Consider the following 24331-nt stretch of genomic DNA (forward strand, 5'->3'; position numbering starts at 1 on the left):
GAGTCATGCTATGGCACTCCATAATTGCAAACAAGGGCAGGAATGGATCAATTACAACTATATCTAGAAATCATCCTTACTGAACATGTCCAAAATATGCATGGATCTCTCAGTAGCATCAAGTTTACATGGCAACAAAATAACAGCAGACAAAGACTTAGAGAAATCACTGTCCCTGAAATCAGAAATATTACGGAGCCTACTTTGCATGCTTGTGCTAGTCACCACAGAGATCACAAAAATACATGGACTACACCACTGGAAAGATGGCATGTCATACTTCAAAACACATGTAGAGCTCATGCTCAAAAGATGCACAGAATAAATGATACAAAAATGACAAATCTCCAAGTTCTGATAAGAACCAGAGATTAACAGCAACTAGCCCTCTTCCAACAGAGATTTGGCCAACAAGCATGCCACTGGAAAGTTGAGATGATTTCGGTCGAAATCCATATAAAGATCACCGGAATCGGATGCACGGTTTGCAAATGGCAAGCAAAACAAGAATGACACGAATCTGCGATTAACAGCAAGATAGCACTTAGAATGCAACAAGTAACAAAGCTAGAGCACCCCAACATAGCAAAAAAGCACATGGCAGTAGTCTACAGGAGATGCTTGACAAAAGATGAACACTGAGCTACGGCTAGTTCACAACATAACAAGCTCAAACAAGCATGGCAAAAGTGCAAAAGATAACAGGTTCACAGACTTGTGAAATTACTGGGCATGGCAGAAAACAGCATCAGGTAGCAATGTTCAGAGCACGAAATCAACATGCTACAGGAACTTAACATGGCAAAACAAGGCATGGCAGTGTTCTACTAAATGCACATGACAAACGTCCCTTACTGACCATAAGCCAAAAAGAACCAGAAGATATGATGGCAAGCATGTAAACATAGCAAGTTCCGTTATCAGGTTTCAGACTTGGCAGAAAACAGAGCATGGCAGAAACAATAATATGAGGGCATCTTGGTGAGCCTGATGCACTCACCACAAAGCAATGCATGACAAAACAAGCATTCCTAAAGCAAGATGGCATGTTTATGAAGCTATCCATGGCAAGATCAAGTACATAGCATGTATGGATCAACTAGAACAAGCTTGGAAAAAATGAATATCATGTTAAGAATCTGCCAGAAATATTTTATAGCAAAAGTAGAGCAAGATTGATTCATGCTATGGCACTCCATAATTGCAAACAAGGGCAGGAATGGATCAATTACAACTATATCTAGAAATCATCCTTACTGAACATGTCCAAAATATGCATGGATCTCTCAGTAGCATCAAGTTTACATGGCAACAAAATAACAGCAGACAAAGACTTAGAGAAATCACTGTCCCTGAAATCAGAAATATTACGGAGCCTACTTTGCATGCTTGTGCTAGTCACCACAGAGATCACAAAAATACATGGACTACACCACTGGAAAGATGGCATGTCATACTTCAAAACACATGTAGAGCTCATGCTCAAAAGATGCACAGAATAAATGATACAAAAATGACAAATCTCCAAGTTCTGATAAGAACCAGAGATTAACAGCAACTAGCCCTCTTCCAACAGAGATTTGGCCAACAAGCATGCCACTGGAAAGTTGAGATGATTTCGGTCGAAATCCATATAAAGATCACCGGAATCGGATGCACGGTTTGCAAATGGCAAGCAAAACAAGAATGACACGAATCTGCGATTAACAGCAAGATAGCACTTAGAATGCAACAAGTAACAAAGCTAGAGCACCCCAACATAGCAAAAAAGCACATGGCAGTAGTCTACAGGAGATGCTTGACAAAAGATGAACACTGAGCTACGGCTAGTTCACAACATAACAAGCTCAAACAAGCATGGCAAAAGTGCAAAAGATAACAGGTTCACAGACTTGTGAAATTACTGGGCATGGCAGAAAACAGCATCAGGTAGCAATGTTCAGAGCACGAAATCAACATGCTACAGGAACTTAACATGGCAAAACAAGGCATGGCAGTGTTCTACTAAATGCACATGACAAACGTCCCTTACTGACCATAAGCCAAAAAGAACCAGAAGATATGATGGCAAGCATGTAAACATAGCAAGTTCCGTTATCAGGTTTCAGACTTGGCAGAAAACAGAGCATGGCAGAAACAATAATATGAGGGCATCTTGGTGAGCCTGATGCACTCACCACAAAGCAATGCATGACAAAACAAGCATTCCTAAAGCAAGATGGCATGTTTATGAAGCTATCCATGGCAAGATCAAGTACATAGCATGTATGGATCAACTAGAACAAGCTTGGAAAAAATGAATATCATGTTAAGAATCTGCCAGAAATATTTTATAGCAAAAGTAGAGCAAGATTGAGTCATGCTATGGCACTCCATAATTGCAAACAAGGGCAGGAATGGATCAATTACAACTATATCTAGAAATCATCCTTACTGAACATGTCCAAAATATGCATGGATCTCTCAGTAGCATCAAGTTTACATGGCAACAAAATAACAGCAGACAAAGACTTGGAGAAATCACTGTCCCTGAAATCAGAAATATTACGGAGCCTACTTTGCATGCTTGTGCTAGTCACCACAGAGATCACAAAAATACATGGACTACACCACTGGAAAGATGGCATGTCATACTTCAAAACACATGTAGAGCTCATGCTCAAAAGATGCACAGAATAAATGATACAAAAATGACAAATCTCCAAGTTCTGATAAGAACCAGAGATTAACAGCAACTAGCCCTCTTCCAACAGAGATTTGGCCAACAAGCATGCCACTGGAAAGTTGAGATGATTTCGGTCGAAATCCATATAAAGATCACCGGAATCGGATGCACGGTTTGCAAATGGCAAGCAAAACAAGAATGACACGAATCTGCGATTAACAGCAAGATAGCACTTAGAATGCAACAAGTAACAAAGCTAGAGCACCCCAACATAGCAAAAAAGCACATGGCAGTAGTCTACAGGAGATGCTTGACAAAAGATGAACACTGAGCTACGGCTAGTTCACAACATAACAAGCTCAAACAAGCATGGCAAAAGTGCAAAAGATAACAGGTTCACAGACTTGGTGAAATTACTGGGCATGGCAGAAAACAGCATCAGGTAGCAATGTTCAGAGCACAAAATCAACATGCTACAGGAACTTAACATGGCAAAACAAGGCATGGCAGTGTTCTACTAAATGCACATGACAAAAGTCCCTTACTGACCATAAGCCAAAAAGAACCAGAAGATATGATGGCAAGCATGTAAACATAGCAAGTATCGTTATCAGGTTTCAGACTTAGCAGAAAACAGAGCATGGCAGAAATATTAATATGTAGGCCTCTTTGTGAGCTTGATGCACTCACTACAGAGAAATGCATGACAAACCAAGCATACCTACAGCAGGATGGCATGTTTATGAAGCTATCCATGGCAAGAATAGTTGCATAGCATGTATGGATCAACTACAATAAGCTTGGCAAAAATGCATATCATGTTAAGAATCTGCCAGAAATATGTTATAGCAAAAGTAGAGCAAGATTGAGTCATGCTATGGCACCCCATAATTGCAAACAATTGCAGGAATGGATCAAATAGAACTATAGATACAAAACATCCTTACTGAACATCTCCAAAATATGCATGGATCTCTCTGTAGCATTAAGTTTACATGGCAACAAAATTACAGTAGACAAGGACTTAGAGAAATCACCAAGTCCTTGAAATCAGAAACATTACGGAGCCTAGTTTGCATGCTTGTGCTAGTCACCACAGAGATCACAAAAATACATGGCATACACCACTGGAGAGATGGCATGGCATACAACAAAACACATGTAGAGCTTATGCCCATAAGCTGCACAGATTAAATGATACAAAAATAACAAATCTCCAAGTTCTGCTAAGAACCAGCAGATAACAGCAACTAGCACTCTTGCACCAGAGCTTTGGGCATCAAGATGGCCTCTAATGAACATGGTGCAATTGAACAAAATGTAGAGCATCACGAGGCGAACATTTCCATATATTACACGCGCAAAACAAAGCTATATGCAGAGAGTTATGATGCTACGAACATGACAATATACTGTAAAAATCAAATGACTTAAGAGAATTTCCGGGGGGGTCTCGGGGTCAACCTCGAGCGTTGACTGGATCGGATCGAGGTACGGGAGCTCGGGCTCGGGCTCGCCGGCCGGAGTTAGGCGCGGGGACGCCGGCGGGGCGGCGGAGGGAGAGGCGAGGAGGAGATCGGGCGGCGGGGCAGCGCCGGAGATCGCGCGGCGGCGAGGGGCGCGCGGGCGCGCGGCGACGGAGAGCCGACCGGGCGGCGGCGGGCCGAGGTCGGCGGCGGAGGGAGAGGCGCGCCGGCGGGCGGCGGTCGCCGGGCGAGGGGCGGCGCCGGCGGGCGGAGCCGCGGGCTCGGGCGGCGGGCGCGCATGGGCGTGCGACGCGACCAAATGGGCCCGGCGGGCCTCCCGCGGGCTCGGGCGGGCCGCGGCGGCGCGGATCAGACGGGGACAAGTGGCGCGACGAGATTCGTCGGGGACGGCGGCGCGTTTATCCGGCGGGGTACGGACGCGTCCGGCGGCGCGGAGGGAAATTTGTCTAGGGTTGGACTGCGAACGTTTTCGGAAGGGGATGCACTTATATAGCTAGAGGAGCTAGGAGAGTCCAAATGAGGTGCGGTTTTCGCCCACATGATTGTGATCGAACGACCTACAGCATGGAAGAGAGTTTGGTGGGTTTTGGGCTGTTTAGAGAGGGGGTTTTGCTGGAACACACAAATGGACTTTGCGGATGCCTGGTTAACCGTTGGAGTACCAAACGACCTCCAAATGGAACGAAACTTGACCGGTGGTCTACCGGTGGTATACCAAGACCACTTGACAAGCCTCAGTCCATTCCGAGAATGTTTGACACCCGCTCATGAAAGAAAACAAGAGGGGTGCGCCGGAGGAGATGGGAGCGCTGGATTGCAAAACGGACAACGGGGAAAATACTCGGATGCATGAGACGAACACGTATGCAGATGCAATGCACATGATGACATGGTATGAAATGCATGACATGAACAAAATGCAAAATGAAAGACAATACCCGACCACGGAGGGAATATCATAACACATAGCCGAAAATGGCAAGAGTCGGAGTTACAAATATGGAAAGTTACATCCGGGGTGTTACATCAGACAAGGGTGAGGATAAGGAAGAAGAAGATAATGGTTTTCCCAACGTCAATTCCACTCTGATGATTTTTGCTGATGTTGAGAGCAAAAGTCGACTGAAAGTTATCTACAGAGAAGTGAACATGGTTGCTCCGGCAACACCAAGTTATTTGAAGTGGTCCCAGACCGACATCACATTCGATCAGTCTGACCATCCAGCACGTATAGCCACCCCTGGGAGGCAAGCGTTGGTGGTCGACCCAGTTGTTGAAGGCACTCGACTGACTAAAGTGCTGATGGATGGTGGTAGTGGCCTGAATATCATTTATGCTGAAACCTTGAAGGGAATGGGCATTCCGATGTCCAAGTTTAGTGAAAGCAATATGAGTTTCCATGGCGTTATACCTGGCAAGAAGGCTGAATCACTCGGCCAGATCGCCCTTGATGTGGTTCTCGGTGATTCCAAGAATTACCGCAAAGAAAAGTTGACATTTGAAGTAGTGGATTTCCAGAGTGCTTATCATGCTATTCTGGGCAGACCTGCCTATGCACGTTTCATGGCTCGACCATGTTACGTGTACCTCAAATTGAAAATGCCTGGTCCTAGAGGAGTGATCACTATCACTGGCAATCGGCAGAAGGCAGAAGAGTGCTTCCAGAAGGGCTCAAAAATCGCCGATGCACAAATGGCAGCAGTCGAAATGCAAGAATACCGGAAGAACGCAGATCCGAGTGATTTGTTGCGCTCTAAGAAGCCTGCCACTGATTCTCCATTTCAGTCGTCCGGTGAAACCAAGCCGATTCATATTCACCCGACCGATCCTAATGCTGCTCCTACTCATATCTCAACATCACTCGACAGCAAATAGGAAGAAGCGCCCATCCAGTTCCTCCGTGAGAACTGGGACATCTTTGCATGGAAGCCTTCTGACATGCCGGGTGTACCCAAGGGACTGGCTGGGCATCGTTTGCGAGTCGACCCAAAAGTAAAACAGTCAAGGAACATCTTCGACGGTCCGCCGTACAGAAGAGAAAAGCAATTGGTGAGGAAGTTGCTCCACTCCTGGCAGCTGAGTTCATCCGAGAGATTTACCACTCCGAGTGGCTCGCCAATGTTGTCATGGTCCCCAAGAAGGACGACTCACTTCCCATGTGCATTGACTTCAAGCATATCAATCGGGCCTGCCCGAAAGATCATTTTCCTCTCCCCCGCATCGACCAAATCGTCGACTCGACTGCGGGGTGTGAGCGATTGTCTTTTCTGGACGCCTATTCCGGGTATCATCAGATCCGACTGTATGGACCCGATGAGATAAAAATGGCTTTCATCACTCCATTCGGATGCTTCTGTTATGTCACCATGCCATTCGGCCTGAAGAACGCTGGAGCCACATTCATGAGGATGATTCAGAAGTGTCTGCTCACTCAAATCAGTCGGAATACATGGATGACATTGTGGTCAAGTCACGTAAGGGTTCCGACCTGCTAGCTGACCTTCCTGAAACCTTTGCCAACCTCAGAAGGTATGATATCAAGCTCAATCCATCAAAGTGCACATTCGGAGTTCCTGGCAGAAAGTTACTCGGCTTCCTCGTTTCCAAACGAGGGATCGACGCTAACCCAGAGAAAGTTGGTGCTATACTCCGGATGAAACGCCCTGTGCGTGTGCATGATGTCCAGAAGCTTACTGGTTGTTTGGCCACCTTGAGTCGATTCATTTCTCGCCTCGGTGAAAAAGCATTGCCTCTTTACCGACTAATGAAGAAATCTGATAAGTTCGAGTGGACTCCTGAAGCTGATGCAGCGTTTGCAGAACTCAAAGCCCTGCTTTCCACCCAGCCGGTGCTCGCAGCCCCAATCCGCAAAGAGCCTTTACTGCTTTATATTGCAGCCACTGGACAAGTTGTCAGTACAGTACTCACGGTCGAGCGGGAAGAAGAAGGAAAAGCCTATAAAGTTCAGCGCCCAGTATACTATGTTTCTGAAGTTCTGACTCCATCCAAGCAAAGATATCCACATTATCAGAAGCTTGTTTATGGAATTTACATGACCACGAAGAAGGTTGCTCACTATTTCTCTAATCACTCCATTACAGTCGTCAGCGACACACCATTGTCAGAGATCCTGAACAACAGAGATGCAATTGGTCGAGTGGCAAAGTGGGCGATTGAACTCCTTCCCTTGGATATCAAGTTTGAGGCAAAGAAACCTATCAAGTCCCAAGCAATAGCAGATTTCCTCGCCGAGTGGGTCGAACAGCAACTGCCGACTCAGATTCACTCGGAGCATTGGACCATGTTCTTCGATGGATCCAAGATGCTGAATGGTTCCGGTGCTGGGGTAGTATTAGTATCCCCCCGAGGTGAAAAACTCAGCTATGTTCTCCAGATTTATTTTGACTCCTCCAACAACGAAGCTGAATATGAAGCACTTCTGTACGGGTTGCGTATGGCCATTTCACTCGGTGTCTGTCGCCGCATGGTCTACGGCGACTCGGATTTAGTGGTTAATCAAGTGATGAAGGAGTGGGACGTCAGAAGCCCAGCTATGACTGGCTATTGTAATGCAGTGAGAAAGTTAGAGAAGAGGTTTGAGGGGTTAGAGCTCCATCACATACCCCGACTAAAAAATCAAGCAGCCGATGATTTGGCAAAGATAGGTTCTGTCGTGGAATTAACACGGCAGATGTCCTCGAGCTAGGACTTAGTCGTGGAGCCATCGCAGCTAGGAAGCTTGAAGGGGTTAAACGGGACAAGGAACACGAAGGTTATACTGGTTCGGCCCCTTACGGTAAAGTAAAAGCCTACGTCCAGTTGAGGTGGTATTGATTAGGGTTTCGATGACCAGGAAGCTTAACTGCTATGCCTGGCTCTCGACGAGATCTTTCTTGCCCTTAAACCGCCGCCGGGTCGTCCCTTTATATAGAGAGGTTGACGCCCAGCAGCTCTCAGAGTCCCGGCCGGCTCATAAGAGTGTCCGGCTCGGACTCTCAACTATTCTTGCCTTACACTACAAGTTCTATCATAATGACGGTTGTAACTACGGGCCTTAAGCCATCTCCGGGTCTTAAGCCCATCTTTGGCCCACCGTCTTCAAGCTTGGCACCGGGCTTCAGGCGATGACCGTTATGAGTAACCCGGCCCCTCCGGGCGGGTGACTCTAAGGTTTATATCCTCAACATTAGGCCCCAGATTGATTTGAGCCGGCTCATGTCAATCTTCAATCCTTTCGACAGAAAATCTCCGGCTTACAATTGTGTGAAGGCCATAACCCGGCGTGACGTCATCCTCCGGATTCCGGGTAATCCGCCGTGATGTCATCTTCCATTAAGTCCATTTTTTACTCCACCATATCGGCAACGGATCTTATCTTTAACTGCCGTCCTGAAAATCGAGGCGTTTTTATGGCGAGATAACCACGCCGTGGCCTCCTTGTTTCTCGCGCCCACTTATGAGCCTCGCCTTATGAATAGCCCGGCCCAATGAGCCTCCAGTCACTTTGCCACCTCCATCTTCTTCCTCTCGCCACTGTGCTGTACTCGAGCTCCACCGCCGCCGCCACCGCGGGTCTTCTTGTCTTCACCAACTCCGGCCGCTACATCAACCTGACTTGACCAGACAAACTGCGGCGACCTCCGCACCTTTCCAGCACCTGTAAGTCTTTGCTACCCCGTAGAACAGATCTGCAGTAGGGTTTCTTCCTGTTCTTCCCGTGTTCATCGCCGTTCCTCGCGAGTCCTCGGTAGATTTCATTTTTACCACCTTTTTGATCTTTAGACTACACAAAACTGCTGCGGTAGCTGTTTCACTTCCATTCCCAATGTATATAGATCCCCTTTTACTGCATAGAGGCTCCGTTCGAACCCACGAACTTCTTCTGCGTCTATTTTAGGTCTAGAAACTTTCCTCTTTAGTCGACCATTTTGATCCAAATTAGTTACTGCAATGTGTGAAACCTGTTTTCACCACACTTAGTAAAAAACCGCATCTGCTGAGCTATGGCGGCTTACATTTCCGGCTTAAAGAAGCCACGCGCCGTAAAACCTTCCGACTCAAAAGAAGCCACGCCGTAAAATTTTCCGGCTCATTTACGACAAAGTTGTAGACAATTGAATTACTCTCAATACCTCCAGCGGCTTAGATAACCCGATGCACTTAGCTATATGTCATTAGGCCCCTCCATAAGCCGCCACTTTAAACATTGAATTGTGAATTTCCTCCGGCTTATAATTAAACCGGACATTTCCTTTTATCATAGGCTTCCGACTTTCACCATGCCTCCCAAAGCTCCCAAAGCACCCATCACATGCAATTGGATGAGGTCCAACGTCACCGACGAGACCTTAGCGGATTTTGTGAAGTCGGGTTACCTGCCCAAGAAGGACGTCATGTCCTACCGTGCCCCCGACCCATCAGAGGAGAGACCACAGCCAAGGGACGGAGAGGTGGTAATTTTTGCTGATCACATGAGCCGGGGCTTCGCACCGCCCGGCTCAAAGTTCTTTAGAGATGTACTGAATTTCTTTGACCTGCGGCCACAAGACATAGGACCCAATTCGGTGTCGAATATATGCAACTTCCAAGTATTCTGCGAGGTCTACCTTGGAGAAGAGCCCAGCCTGCTGCTCTTCAGAGAGCTCTTTTATCTAAACCGCCAGAACGAGTGCGCCAACGGGCCGAGCTTAGAACTTGGTGGAATCTCCATTCAGCGACGGAGAGACTGCCTTTTTCCTTACGCCGAGCCACCAAGCCACCCAAAGGACTGGAACCAGACGTGGTTCTACTGCCAAGACACTTCGCCGGCTGACGAGAGCCCGCTGCCCGGCTTTCGTCCTTTGCGTCTGGAACCAACTCACCCTCTGTCAGACAAGTTATCTCAGGCGGAGCGCCAACCTCTGATCCCCACCATCAACAAAATCAAGGCTCTCCTGGGAAATGGCCTTAATGGCATTGATCTGGTCCGAGTCTGGATCTCGTGGCGGGTGATCCCCTTAAGCCGCCGCCCCGGCTTAATGTGTGAGTACACGGGCCGGAAAGATGACCCCCTGCGACATAGCCGCAACGATCTTCCTGAAGACGTTGCTGAAGACATGACCAAGGCCCTCTTGAACAAGAGCTTGGCAGACTGCGGGAGGACCGGCTTAAGCCCCTTCTGCAAGACCAACCCAGCCTCAGCGGTAAGCCGCTGATCTGAACATCTTATTTTCTTCTGTAGATAGCTTTCATCTGAACCTTAAGAAATCGTCATTGTATTTTTCAGGCTGATGACAAATTCTGGAAGGTCAAATATGACCATGAGGCGGCCAAGAAGGCCAGGAAGGCTAAGAAAGCCGCCAAGAGAGCCGCTCCCCGCAAGAAGGGAAGCAGGCCTACTGCTTCAGAGCTGCTGCAACTAAGCGACAGCTCCGAGTCAGAGGTAACCCCTGAACCTGTAAGCTCTTGTTTGTATTTCTTGTTTATTTATGTCCACCTTATCAATACTGTTCATCATCAGGATGACACCGGAGCAAGTAACCCGGTGGTTGAAGAGGTAATGACACTTTCCTCCGACTCGGAGCCCTTGCCAAGGCTGAAAGTCCGAAGGGTAACCCGGAAAGTAAGATTTTCACATCCTTTAGCTTATCAAGATCCTCAATTTCTTTTGAAGCAACAGATTCATGAGAGCCGGCGGCACACCCGGACCAACAAGGATGCTGATCTCTCCTCCGGTCTACCTGAGGCGTCAAGGAAGCGCCGGACCGAGGTTATCTCCAACTTATATCCTTTTCATCCTTTGGCGGGTGTTATACGTCAACCACTCAACTCTTCTGACTCGAATTATCAGGAAACTTCACCCTCCTCTGGCGACTCTATGCAATCGAACCTGCCGGCTTTCAAGACCGTGCCCGGGTAATGATGATCATCTCTTGTTGTACTTATCTTTACTCATACCTTTGTACTAACTTTTTGTCCTTTCAGTGCTCAAGCAAAGCTCAGCAAAAGAGCAAAGAAGAATAAGCCGGCCAAAGAGCCGGTCGTGACTGAGCCGGAGGTTTCAGCTCAAGAGCCGCCAGTTGCCTCTGCTCCTGAAGCCACCGCTCCAACCGACAAGCCAATCGCAGAGACTTTTGCTAATCCAGAGACCTCCAGCCCGGCTCAGCTGGCCGATGACCCCGACGTGGTAATCACCCGGACGGAGTTTGTTGAGCCGGGGAGACCCACTGCGCTGGCCAAGTGCTCTGCCAAGGAAGAGTTGCTACAGCACCGCCGGGCCAATCTGGACCTCACCAACTATGCTAACCTGAGCATCGGAGAGATCGTCTCCGGCTATGTCAGTCAGGTGCACAAGAGCCGGGATTTGGAGATCGACATGGTGAATCAGATACAGCAGAAGTCTGAGGTACCACTCTTCTTGCTTACTGCATAGTTATCTTTACCATACTCTAACCCCCAAGTCTACTACTTATGATAGAATATGTTGTAGACTTATCTTCTGGCTTACTCGCATGAACCGGCAATTTTGTAGATAGAAACTTTCAACATGCATTAGCCCCCAAGTGCCAAGTGTCTTTGCTTGGAAAGTGCTTGGGACTTTAAAGTTGCATAATAACTGTTCATACTATAACCCGGAAATTGTGCAGGCTGCTTGCAAGAAGTTTGAGGCTGATATCTCTGATCTAAAGAGCCGGCTGAAGACTCAAGAAACTGAGACCCGGAAAGCCGACGCCAAATTTGTGTCCAGTATTGCTGCTCAAGAGAAGCTGAAGAAGGACTTTGAAACTGAAAGGAAGACTTGGGCCGAAGAGAAGGCTGCTCTTGTAAGCCGGGCCAAACATGCGGAGAAGGCTCTGTCGGAGAGAACCGCCGAACTCTCCGGCTTAAAACGCCATGTGTCACAAATGGTCGCCGCCATCTTCGGTAAGTTATTCCGCCGGCTCTCGATAAGTTCATAACCTTTATATCTCATAACTCCCATCACTGAGAACGGCTTATCTTACTTTGTTAAACAGGTCCCAGAAGCGCCAACCTCAATCAGAATGTGCAGACCAAGCTGAAGGCCGTGTACACCCTGGTGGAGCAACTCTACACCGGGTCACAGCGGGCTTTGGCTGTGGTGGCCCTATCCAATGAGGTCCCGACTCACCTGGCGGAAGTACTTCGCCGGTTGGCCGTTCTTCCTCAGCGTGTCCAAGAGCTGCGACGGACCTCTGCAAGAGCCGGAGCCATAGCTACACTGAGCCGGGCCAAGGCCTTCCTTCCAGAACTAGACCCGGCGGACATTGCACTTGGCTACCCCAGCTTGAAGGAAGACGGCACCCCTTTCGACCAAAAGGACTTTGCAGCCTGCGTGAAGATCGTGCGCCCGGTGGCCACCCTGATTGGAAATGACACGGATCTGACCAAGTACCAGCCGGGCTACGATGCAGAGAATCAGAGGATCCCCACTCCGCGTTATGAAGCCATCAGCTTAGTCCCACCGACTCGTAAGCACACCTTTGCCCCAGAAATTGACCCGGCCAGGTTAATTGACGAGGAAGCTCAATTTGAAGCTTTGAGCGGCATTGACTGGAAATCGTCAACCTTCCAGGTCTTGGGAACAGCCGGAGGAGCGGAGAGGGATGAGCCGGAAGCTTCGACCCAGCAAGCATCTTAACTCTGTAGGCGGTTTGTTTAAACAATGCTTCACCCTTTTGGACTCGGGGAGTCTTGTAATAGAATAGGATCAACATTTTAACTTTGTCATGCCATCGTGCATGTGCTGAATGCTTAATTCCATTGAAGTTACTTCCTTATATTCCTCCGGGTCATAAGTGATCATTCATGTTCCTTAAGCTCAAATAGTTGTCTTTAACTATCCTGCATAGAAAAACAAATCACAAGTCTCTAGGCGGCTTACCGTACTGAGAATCATAGTCTCATACATATAACCCGGAATATGAATCTAAGTCACAAAAGACTGGTCCTCAATTATGTCCTTGATATAACCGTAATAACACTCTTACCGGCCTTCAAGCACCCTTCCGGTTTATATAACCCGGGTAATAAGGTTGGTACCTCAATTCCGGTTTACCAGTCTTAATAACGCCGATTGTGTTCGACTAGCACTGTGAATCAAAGTTAAGCCGGCGGAATAAGAACCGCCGTGTACACTGTTGATACAATCAGAAGAACTCGATGTAAATCAGAAAATCAGAACTCAGGGGCTTCCGGTTCGAATACGACCAGAGACCCGTCCCAAAGGGGTTAAGCTAAGATTCGAATGCGATCATATAGCCCCCAGTGGGTTTGGTGATGCCGATCAAGAGGGTACCGACAGCTATGTTCTCTTTGGTTCGAATACGACCCATGTTTGAACAGGAAGCCCCCAAATGACCTTAGGAGTTGTTTAACGATGCTGATTCGAATACGATCCATGTCGGTTCCCAAAGGGGGTTGAACTATGATTCAAATATGATCAAAGAAAACTCCCCAATGAGCTCGGCACTTTGCCAATCAAATGGGTATCGACAGCTATGTTCTCTTTGGTTCGAATACGACCTATGTTTGAACAGGAAGCCCCCAAGTGATTATATTGCGTACGGCTAGATTCGAATACGATCATAAGCCGGATCCTCCTTCAAGTTATCATGTGATCTTGCAATGGAAACAACACGTTCACCTTTGGAGGAGAAAAAAAGGACAGAGGTCCTGCTTTATTGCTTATCATAATATATACATGGCTAGAGAAATATGTACATTATGAGAGCCGGTGGCTCAAGTGTAATAAGGCCGAAGCTGAGCTATGTTCCACGGGCGACGGGTCTCTTCCTCCGACTTACGTGAATCTTTGTGCTCCCGAATGTGAATGAGGTAATATGACCCGTTGTGCAAATTCTTGCTGACCACAAAGGGCCCTTCCCAAGGCGGGGATAACTTGTGCGCATCTGTTTGATCTTGGATGAGCCGGAGCACCAGATCGCCTTCCTGGAAGACCCGGGATTTAACCCGGCGACTGTGATAACGGCGCAGGTCTTGTTGGTAAATCGCTGAGCGAGCTACTGCCACATCACGCTGTTCGTCCAACAAGTCAAGAGCGTCTTGGCGCGCCTGTTCATTATCCGCCTCAACGTAAGCCGCCACTCGAGGCGAGTCATGACGGATGTCACTGGGGAGGACCGCTTCCGCTCCAAAAACCATGAAGAAAGGCGTGTAACCCATAGATCTGTTAGGAGTAGTATTGATGCTCCATAACACGGAGGGTAACTCCTCCACCCAACAACCCGGCGTCCGTTGCAAAGGGACCAAAAGCCGGGGCTTGATGCCTTTCAGAATCTCCTGATTAGCTCTCTCAGCTTGACCATTGGATTGAGGGTGAGCCACTGATGAAACATCAAGTCGAATATGCTCTCGTTGACAAAACTCCTCCATGGCGCCTTTGGACAGATTGGTACCATTGTCAGTTATAATGCTGTGTGGAAAGCCAAAGCGAAATATCACCCTTTTCATGAACTGAACCGCCGTGGCTGCGTCACACTTGCTAACTGGCTCTGCTTCAACCCACTTTGTGAACTTGTCAACTGCCACCAAGAGGTGGGTCTTTTTATCCTTGGAACTTTTAAAAGGCCCAACCATGTCAAGCCCCCAGACCGCAAAGGGCCAAGTAATTGGGATCATCCTCAGCTCCTGAGCCGGCACATGAGCCCGTCGCGAGAACCTTTGGCAACCATCACATTTACTGACCAAGTCCTCCGCATCAGCATGAGCCGTCAGCCAATAAAAACCATGACGAAAAGCCTTGGCCACAAGGGATTTTGAGCCGGCATGATGGCCACAATCCCCTTCATGAATCTCACGCAAGATCTCTTGACCTTCCTCAGGGGAGACACAACGCTGGAACGCTCCCGTAACACTGCAGCGATGCAGCTCACCATTTATAACAACCATTGACTTAGACCGCCGGGTTATTTGTCTGGCCAAAGTTTCATCCTCAGGCAAATCTCCCCGGGTCATGTAAGCCAGATAGGGCACTGTCCAGTCCGGGATGATGTGGAGAGCCGCCACCAGTCGTTCCTCCGGGTCAGGGACAGCCAAGTCTTCCTCTGTAGGCAACTTAACAGAAGGGTTACGCAAGACGTCCAGGAAAGTATTAGGCGGCACCGGTTTTCGCTGAGAGCCCAGCCGGCTTAAAGCATCAGCCGCCTCATTCTTCCTGCGATCGATGTGCTCTACTTGGTAACCCTGAAAGTGCCCAGCAATGGCATCAACTTCACGGCGATAAGCCGCCATGAGAGGGTCCTTGGAGTCCCACTTGCCTGATACTTGTTGAGCCACCAAGTCTGAGTCGCCGAAGCACCTTACCCGGCTCAAACTCATCTCCTTAGCCATCCGAAGACCATGGAGCAAAGCCTCATACTCAGCCGCATTGTTAGTGCAAGGAAACATCAACTGTAGCACATAATGGAACTTGTCACCTTTAGGGGAAGCCAACACGACTCCAGCCCCCGAGCCCTACAATTGCCTGGACCCGTCGAAGTGAATAGTCCAATATGTGTTATCCGGCTTTTGTTCGGGCACTTGTAGCTCTGTCCAATCGTTGATGAAATCCACCAAGGCTTGAGATTTAACAGCAGTGCGTGGTATGTATTTCAGACCATGAGGCCCGAGCTCTATAGCCCACTTAGCCACTCTCCCTGTGGCCTCTCTGTTTTGAATGATATCTCCAAGGGGGGCAGAACTGACCACAGTGATGGGGTGACCCTGGAAATAATGCTTAAGCTTCCGGCTTGCCATGAACACACCATAAACAAGCTTCTGCCAGTGTGGATACCGATGTTTGGACTCGATGAGCACTTCGCTGACATAATAAACCGGCCGCTGGACCGGATGCTCCTTACCCTCTTCCTTGCGCTCCACCACTACAGCCACACTGACAGCCCGTGTGTTAGCAGCTACATATAGCAATAAAGGCTCCTTGTCAACCGGAGCAGCAAGGACAGGGGGCTCTGCCAGCTGTCTCTTCAAATCCTCAAAAGCAGTATTAGCGGCATCATTCCAGACAAAGTTATCAGTTTTCTTCATCAACTGGTACAATGGCATGGCCTTCTCACCCAAACGGCTTATAAACCGGCTTAAAGCAGCGATACGACCCGCCAGCCGCTGGACGTCGTTTATACACGCCGGCTTAGCCAGAGAGGTGATTGCCTTGATCTTCTCCGGGTTAGCTTCAATGCCTCTATTAGAAACCAAGAAACCCAAGAGCTTGCCTGCAGGAACACCAAAAACACACTTGGCCGGGTTAAGCATTATTTTGTAGACCCGGAGATTATCAAAGGTTTCCCTCAGATCATCTATCAAGGTTTCCTTCTCCCTGGACTTAACCACAATATCATCCACATAAGCATGCACATTGCGCCCAATCTGGTTATGAAGACAATTCTGCACGCAACGCTGATAAGTCGCCTGTGCGCTCTTGAGTCCAAAGGGCATAGACACATAGCAGAAGGCTCCAAAGGGAGTGATGAACGCCGTCTTCTCCTGGTCCTTAACTGCCATTTTTATCTGATGGTATCCAGAATAAGCATCCAAGAAATTTAAGCGCTCGCAACCCGCCGTAGCATCAATGATTTGATCAATACGGGGAAGAGCAAAAGGATCAGCTGGACATGCCTTGTTTAAGTACGTATAGTCCACACACATCCGCCAGGTGCCGTTCTTCTTGAGCACGAGCACCGGGTTAGCTAACCACTCTGGGTGAAAAACTTCAACAATAAACCCGGCCGCCAAGAGCCGGGCCACCTCTTCACCAATGGCTTTCCGCCTCTCTTCATTAAATCGCCGAAGGAATTGCCTGACCGGCTTAAATTTCGGATCAACATTGAGAGTGTGCTCAGCGAGTTCTCTAGGTACACCTTGCATGTCAGAAGGCTTCCATGCAAAAATGTCCCTATTCTCACGGATGAACTCGATGAGCGCGCTTTCCTATTTTGGATCCAGATTGGCACTGATGCTAAACTGCTGAGATGAATCACCTGGAACGAAATAAACAAGTTTAGTCTCATCAGCCGACTTAAATTTCATTGCCAGCTCATGCTCCGTAGTCGGCTTCTTCAGAGAGGTCATATCTGTTGAGTCAACATTGTCCTTGTAAAATTTCAACTCCTCTGTTGCACAAAGACTCTGCATAAGCTGCGTCGCCTTCCTCACACTCCAAGGCCACCTTCCGGCTGCCGTGAACCGTAATGGTCCCATTGTGACCCCGCATCTTGAGCTGTAAATACACGTAACACAGCCGTGCCATGAACTTGGCGTAAGCCGGCCGCCCAAATATGGCATGATACGGGCTTCTTATCTTGACCACCTCAAAGGTCAATTTTTCCACCCTGTAGTTGTGCTCGTCTCCAAAGGCCACTTCCAACTCGATCTTGCCGACTGGATAAGCCGACTTACCAGGCACCACACCATGGAAAATAGTGTTTGACTGGCTGAGGTTCTTATCAATCAACCCCATACGACGGAAAGTCTCATAATAGAGGATGTTGATGCTGCTGCCTCCATACATGAGTACCTTAGTGAACTTATATCCTCCCACCTGAGGAGCCACCACCAAGGCCAAGTGACCCGGATTATCCACCCGGGGAGGGTGATCCTCCCTACTCCACACGATAGGCTGCTCAGACCATCTTAAATAGCGTGGAACCGCCGGCTCAACAGCATTCACAGCCCTCTGATGAAGCTTCTGATCTCACTTACACAGACTGGTGGTAAATACATGATACTGTCCACTGCTAAGCTGCTTTGGATTGGTCTAATAACCCCCCTGCTGCTGTTGATGACCCTGGCCAGACTGCTGATTAAAGCCCCCTTGACCGTTCTGAGGATTAGAATTTGAACCGCCGCCCGGGCCATGAAAGCCGCCGGCGCCTGAGCCGCCGCCCGGGCCATTGTTGCCATTAAAGGCGTTGGAATTCTTAAAGGTTTTCATGATTGCACAATCCTACCATAGATGAGTAGCTGGCTTCTCTCTAGAGCCATGCCTTGGACAGGGCTCATTCAACAGCTGCTCCAGCATCGGGCCTGACCCGCCGGCTCGGGGAGGTGGCCTCCCCTTGCGTCGCTGGTTATTCCCTTGTGAGCTGGCGTTGGCCACAAACTCTACGCTGCCGTCGGCCTTACGCTTGCCACCTCCTTGGTTCCCCGGGTTATGCTGAGGACCCTTGCCATTACCGTTCTTCTTTCCCTTCCCTGTCCTTTCATCATCTGAAACGGGGTCCTTGGTACTATCAGAGTCGGCATACTTGACGAGAGCCGCCACCAGCGTACCCATATCATTGCAGTCGCGCTTAAGCCGCCCGAGTTTCATCTTCAGGGGCAGGAAACGACAATTCTGCAAAAACATTAAGACTACAGAGCCGGCATCCATCTTATCAGATGAATGTATGATCTCTTTGACCTGGCGAACCCAATGCGTCGTAGACTCACCCTCCTGCTGTTTACAGTTAGTCAAATCCACAATTGACATAGACTGCCTACAGGTATCCTTGAAATTTTGGATGAACCGGGCTTTCAACTCAGCCCAAGACCTGTCGGGGATATATCCCGCGGTATGACCCGGCCGGAATTGGCGACTCACTGGTGACCCGCCCGCAGCTTGGCGATTCACAGATAACCTGCCCGATCTTGGCGACTCATTAGTAACCCGGCGGGCGGGTCAGATGGACAACAAGGCTCAAAGCCCAGAAGGCCGGCTCATGTTATGATGGGCCGGATTAAGAGGAAGGGGATGACGAATATTTCCTTTACAAGGAAACAAGACCCGGACTTGTAATTAACTTGTAAGAGAAGATAGACTAGTCCTAGTCCTACTAGGACTCCACATGTAACCCGCCCCTCTAACTTATATAAGGAGGGGCAGGGCACCCCAAAGAGGGACAAGCAACAAGAAACAATCTCTAAGGCTAGACACAAAGAGCCGGCTTCCCGACGACTCTCTCATGAGCATAATGAGACCTAGCCTCAAACAGCATGTAGGGCTATTACCGGATGATGTTTCCCGGGGCCCGAAGCTGTCTAAACCCTTGTCTTGTGCGTTGAACCGCCCTGCGTTTCTCATCCCAATCAACCCCTCTCAAGCTACCACATGGATGCGCTGGCCTCGCGATTAAGTCCTGACACTAAGGACATCTGCCGTGACAATTCCTCGACAGTTGGCGCCCACCGTGGGGCCGCGCGCACGGTGGTGATGAGTTCTTGGAGGGATCTCTTCAAGGGTTCGAGAATCTCGCGATTTCATCGGATGAGGAAGAGCCGACAAGTTCATTGTTTTGTGATCTGGAACATGATTAATTTTGAAGCCAGCAAATACAAGATTGAGATTAAAGAAATTAGGGTTGCATCTTGTGAACCGCTACAAATCGCCAGATCAATTTCATTGAGCCGCGGAGGCCTGCAAGAATTTCTGCTTAAGTTTCGAGGTGTACAGTAACCGTGTCCGACTGCTATTGTGTCTGAGGCGTACCGGATTAAATTTCGAGCCGGCCGGCCGTGGCGCACTGGAAACCACGGGCTTCCTAATATATTTTCTGCGGTCTTGGACAGCCGGCCGGCGGCGATTGCTGCAGTACTTATCCAAACGTAACAGCATGCATCGGAGGAAAGTCAGCTTTGGAAGGATCTACGTCAGTTTTGATTAAGATCAGAAATTGTTTATCAACAGAATTGATCCGGCTGATTGACCGTAAACCATCGGGGCTTTGTCAGATCTCCAGGAGAGGGCCCGCTGCCACCGCGAGCCGCCGACATTAATGTGGGAGTGCCGCTATTACTAAATCGCCGCCGGGCTGAATCGATCAAGGCTTGGCTGGCTAACACAAGGTGCTCGTATGCTTGGAAGAAGACGAACCCGTGAACGGATCAGTTCCCGAGAGGAAAACAGAAAAACATGCCACCAGGTTTTCACGTGCAATCCAAGTACAAAGATGGGATTTTTCCACAACTTCGACAACCCGGAGGAGTCAGCGCCTAGGCCGCCCGCCTCGTCTCTGCTTGGAACCCTTGACTGCGCGATGAGCCGCTTCTACTTGCGGCCAGCGTGGATTCTCAAGCTACTGTCACACAAGGGAGCCGGCCATGTCGCCACTATACGTCAACCCGTCCGGAGGAGGAATCTGGTCTGCCTCTGTTTCCGGTTGACATCGACAGTTGGCGCCCACGCTCGGCGCCTTTCGCCCGCCCATGCCGGCTCTGCATCCGCACGCTCGCGAGTGCCGGCCCCGCCTTCTCCTACTCCGTCTGGTCGCCTCAAGTCGGTCTTTGCAAGGACTGAACCGCCCGCACGCTGCAGGCCACAAGTCATCAGCCGCCGAGGCCGTGACCCGCCGGCGTCCCCACTGAGCGCCGCCTCCAGCACCCATCGGGCCGCCGGGTTGATCCGGCCTTGCTGCCATAAATTACCATTGATCTTAGGCCGCCCCTCGCTCGGTGTCGGGCCGAGCTGCAGGTCCTATTGTCGCATCCACTACTGTGGTCTTGGGCTGACCTCGTCTCCTCAGCACCCAGATGCTCGCTTCAAGTCGCCGCCCCTATCCGTGCGGCCCCGAGTCACCGCTGGAACAGCCGGCCTTCGAGCCACTACTGCCGGCCTTCGACCTGTTGTCTCTCCGCTGCCCTACCTCAACCCGCCGCTTCGCCGGCGCCTCTCTATTATGGCAATAGCGACGTCACGGGCCGTGAGAGTTCAATCCTTGAGCCACATCAAATCACCGAGCCGCCGTCACTGTACGCCGTCGCTGAAACTCACCTGAACAGGCACTCTGGCTGGTAATATTTTTACGCAGGGCGACTATTAAAAGAAAAAGGGGTGGTGTTATACCACGGATGCACGTTCGGCTGTGTCGCGCGGCTTCACGGACAGGCGTGTCGCGGTCCGGTTTACATCAACGCGCCGGCCGACTCGCCCGTCCGCACCGCCTTACAACGCCACGGACGACTTGCCTGTCCGCCCTCGCGGCCGGTTCACGCGTCCGCGCCGGCTTACAACGCGGAGGACAGCTTGCTCGTCCGCACCGGCTCACAAACACCGTGGCCGGTTTATCTGTCTGCTCCCACGGCCGATTCACCCGTGAGGGATTCCAGTTTCACCTAGTGATCATCAATTTCATGGCGGATTATTTTTGGCCTAAACACATCAGGTGATATCCATCAAAAATATATTTTATTGGTACATATTATTTTGTCAAAAAGCAGTTTATCTTTGTCTTGGTCTGCAGTATTGTTGATGCAGGACAATTGTTCACTACATCAAAACGACGTGGTTAACTCGCCCGACCGCGCCGGTTTATAACACCGCGGCCGGCTCATCTGTCTGAGCCGCTTCTGATGTTGAGGTCGTCTTTTCCGTCCGCCTCTCGCGGCCTGGTCTACATCAACACACCGAGCCGCACCTATCTGCATGAGCTGCGTATTGAGTATGAGTAGGTCACTACTTGGGAAGCCCGGTTTTCTTCCAACAAATTGGAGGCAAATTATCATATGTTATCAGCCGCCGTCTGCACCTGGACGGCTCAATGGACATGCGCATAAGTCGCCATCACTACAGTTTGGTTTCAAACAACCGGTTGGAAGGAACCATTGGCCGAGTTGCTGACACGGCTCATACAGGATCATTTGTAACCCGCCGCAGTCACCTCAACCTTCTGTGGATACACATCGTGTTATCGACACCAATGATATACAAGTTATGCCGGTTTATATCACGGTTAAATATGGAGAATCTCAAGCCAACTCCTCGAGTCATCTTGAGACTCGGGGGCTACAGTGACATGACTCGGGAACCCCGGGTCGTTGGAGGGAATGATAACCGGGTTCCGGAGGCTGCTACCATATTGATGAAACTTTAAAGGCCGTCAGAAAATTGCCGGTTCAAATAAAGATTCCGGTTTAAAATCCGGTTCAAGAGATATCTTTCTCCCGCAAAGTTTTGAAGCTCTCAAATCCGGTTCAAACGTCCGGCTCAAGGTAAATTTGTATCTTATAAAGCTTTCAAGCTCTTATTATCCGATTTACAAATTTCCAGTTCAAAAAGAGGTTGTCTCTCGCAAAGTTCGAGTTCTCAGGAAAAATTAAAGGGACCAAAGAGAGTCTGTTACAAAGCACAACTCAAATATAGGTACCCTGCTTTAATGACCATTGGGAGCTGATCGTATTTCGAATTTAGCTTAACCCTTTTGGTGTGACCCTGATCGTATTCGAATCAGAGTCATTAAAAATTCTCGTGATCACTAGGGGGCTTCCTGTTCAAACATAGGTCGTATTCGAACCAAAGAGAACATAGCTGTCAATACCCTTTTGATCGGCACACTGCCGAGCTCATTGCGGAGTTTCTTGGTCATATTTGAACCATAGCTCAACCCCCTTTGGGAACCGACGTGGATCGTATTCGAATCAGCGTCGTTAAACAACTCTCAAGGTCATTTGGGGGCTTCCTGTTCAAACATAGGTCGTATTCGAACCAAAGAGAACATAGCTGTCGGTACCCTCTTGATCGGCAATGCCAAAGCCACTGGGGGCTATATGATCGTATTCGAATCTTAGCTTAACCCCTTTGGGTCGGTTTTCTGATCGTATTCGAATCAGAAGCCTCAAAAATTTTGAAGCCTCTTTTTGCAAACAATTTTTGGATTTTATTTGAAGCTCTTTTTCATATTTAAAGTATATATGAGTGGTTGTTATTTAACCCGGCTTGATTTTCAATGGTAAATCGCCAGCTTATGACAATCATCATCTGTGTGGAAGCATTGGCTTCTAAGGATTGGGTTATCACCCTTACTGCATAGGTCATGAAAACCGGCAGTACAAAATCAATATCACAGTGGTTATATGTGAGATATTATGACCCGCCCTGCGGTAAACCGCCAAGGGATCTTGTGATCTACTTGTGTGCAGGATAAGACTACATTTGGGTGATTACCCGCCCTGGCTTTTAACGTTAAGTCGCCAGGGCATATGTTGTTTAAACTCTGTGCAGAATTTACAGGGCTATGACTTACATAAATGATTAAGTTCAAGCCCATCATCAAAGATTGAAATTGGTGTCTCAAAAGGGTTATCAATTCTCGGTTTTCTCAAAGGCCATAAGCCGCCGGGTTGTAAAAATTCCGGCTTACAATGGAGGCATAATAAATCGCCATCAGCCAAGAGCCGCCGGGTATTTAAACTCCGGATTTACTTGTCAACAGATAAGGTATTTGGAATCTTTAAATAGCCAAACTTGGCTGGATTTTCATTATGATTTGAATGATTGAGGTTTTCAAACCGGGTTAGTCAGATCTTTAATAGCCAACATGGCTGGATTTTTATTATGGTTATCAGAAACTAATATTATGATTGAGGTTTTTCAAAGTCGCTTCAGCGCAATGGCTATTATTTTATCAATGGATATGATTTATTCTACAATGGAAGGAATAGTCCCGAGTCGCTGCAGGCTTACAACCCGGCACTTGGGGGCTACATTATTCAAATTGAGATTACATCAAATGTGCAAGTCCCATGTCACTGCCAGCATGCACCATGGCACTTGGGGGCTAATGCAAGATTACTTTTTATTGGCCTTGTTGAAGACCCGACTCATCATATTATGATAAACCGGCCCTTGGGGGCTACCAATTGCTCCTGTCAACAATTCAAGGTACATAAGTCTTAATCCATTATATTGAAGGATCCACTGTTTAGTTGGTAAAGCACAAAGCTCTTAACCTTGTGGACGTGGGTTCAAGCCCCATGGTGAGGGTTACATCATATGATTATTTTGAATGAAAAGTCCCAGCTCAGTATTATCTTACTAAGCCGGCCCTTGGGGGCTACACTGGTTGAAGTTTTTGAGAATCAGGCAATTACAAGTCCCAGGTTGCTGCAAGCATGACAACCCGGCACTTGGGGGCTACATAATATGGAATATTCAGTTTTTACTAGTGATTGGGATGAACAACATGGATTTCTTCAAAGTGGCAGTATTCATATTGAAGCAAGTCTTAAGCCATCGCTTTGTTCTGCTCAAGACTTGGGGGCTACAGGTATATATTATTATCAAAGAAATATCTTCAATTTCTCTGTTTTGAGCAAAACCAGATTGATCCGGTGTCACCAATCATTATGACCCTGTGTCTGTAAACCGGCGTCATTAACAATCATAAACCGGCGTCGGCGACAATTATGACTTGGC

The sequence above is a fragment of the Aegilops tauschii genome, chromosome 4 (genome assembly GCF_002575655.3).
Source record: "Aegilops tauschii subsp. strangulata cultivar AL8/78 chromosome 4, Aet v6.0, whole genome shotgun sequence".
Classification (NCBI taxonomy): Eukaryota; Viridiplantae; Streptophyta; class Magnoliopsida; order Poales; family Poaceae; genus Aegilops; species Aegilops tauschii.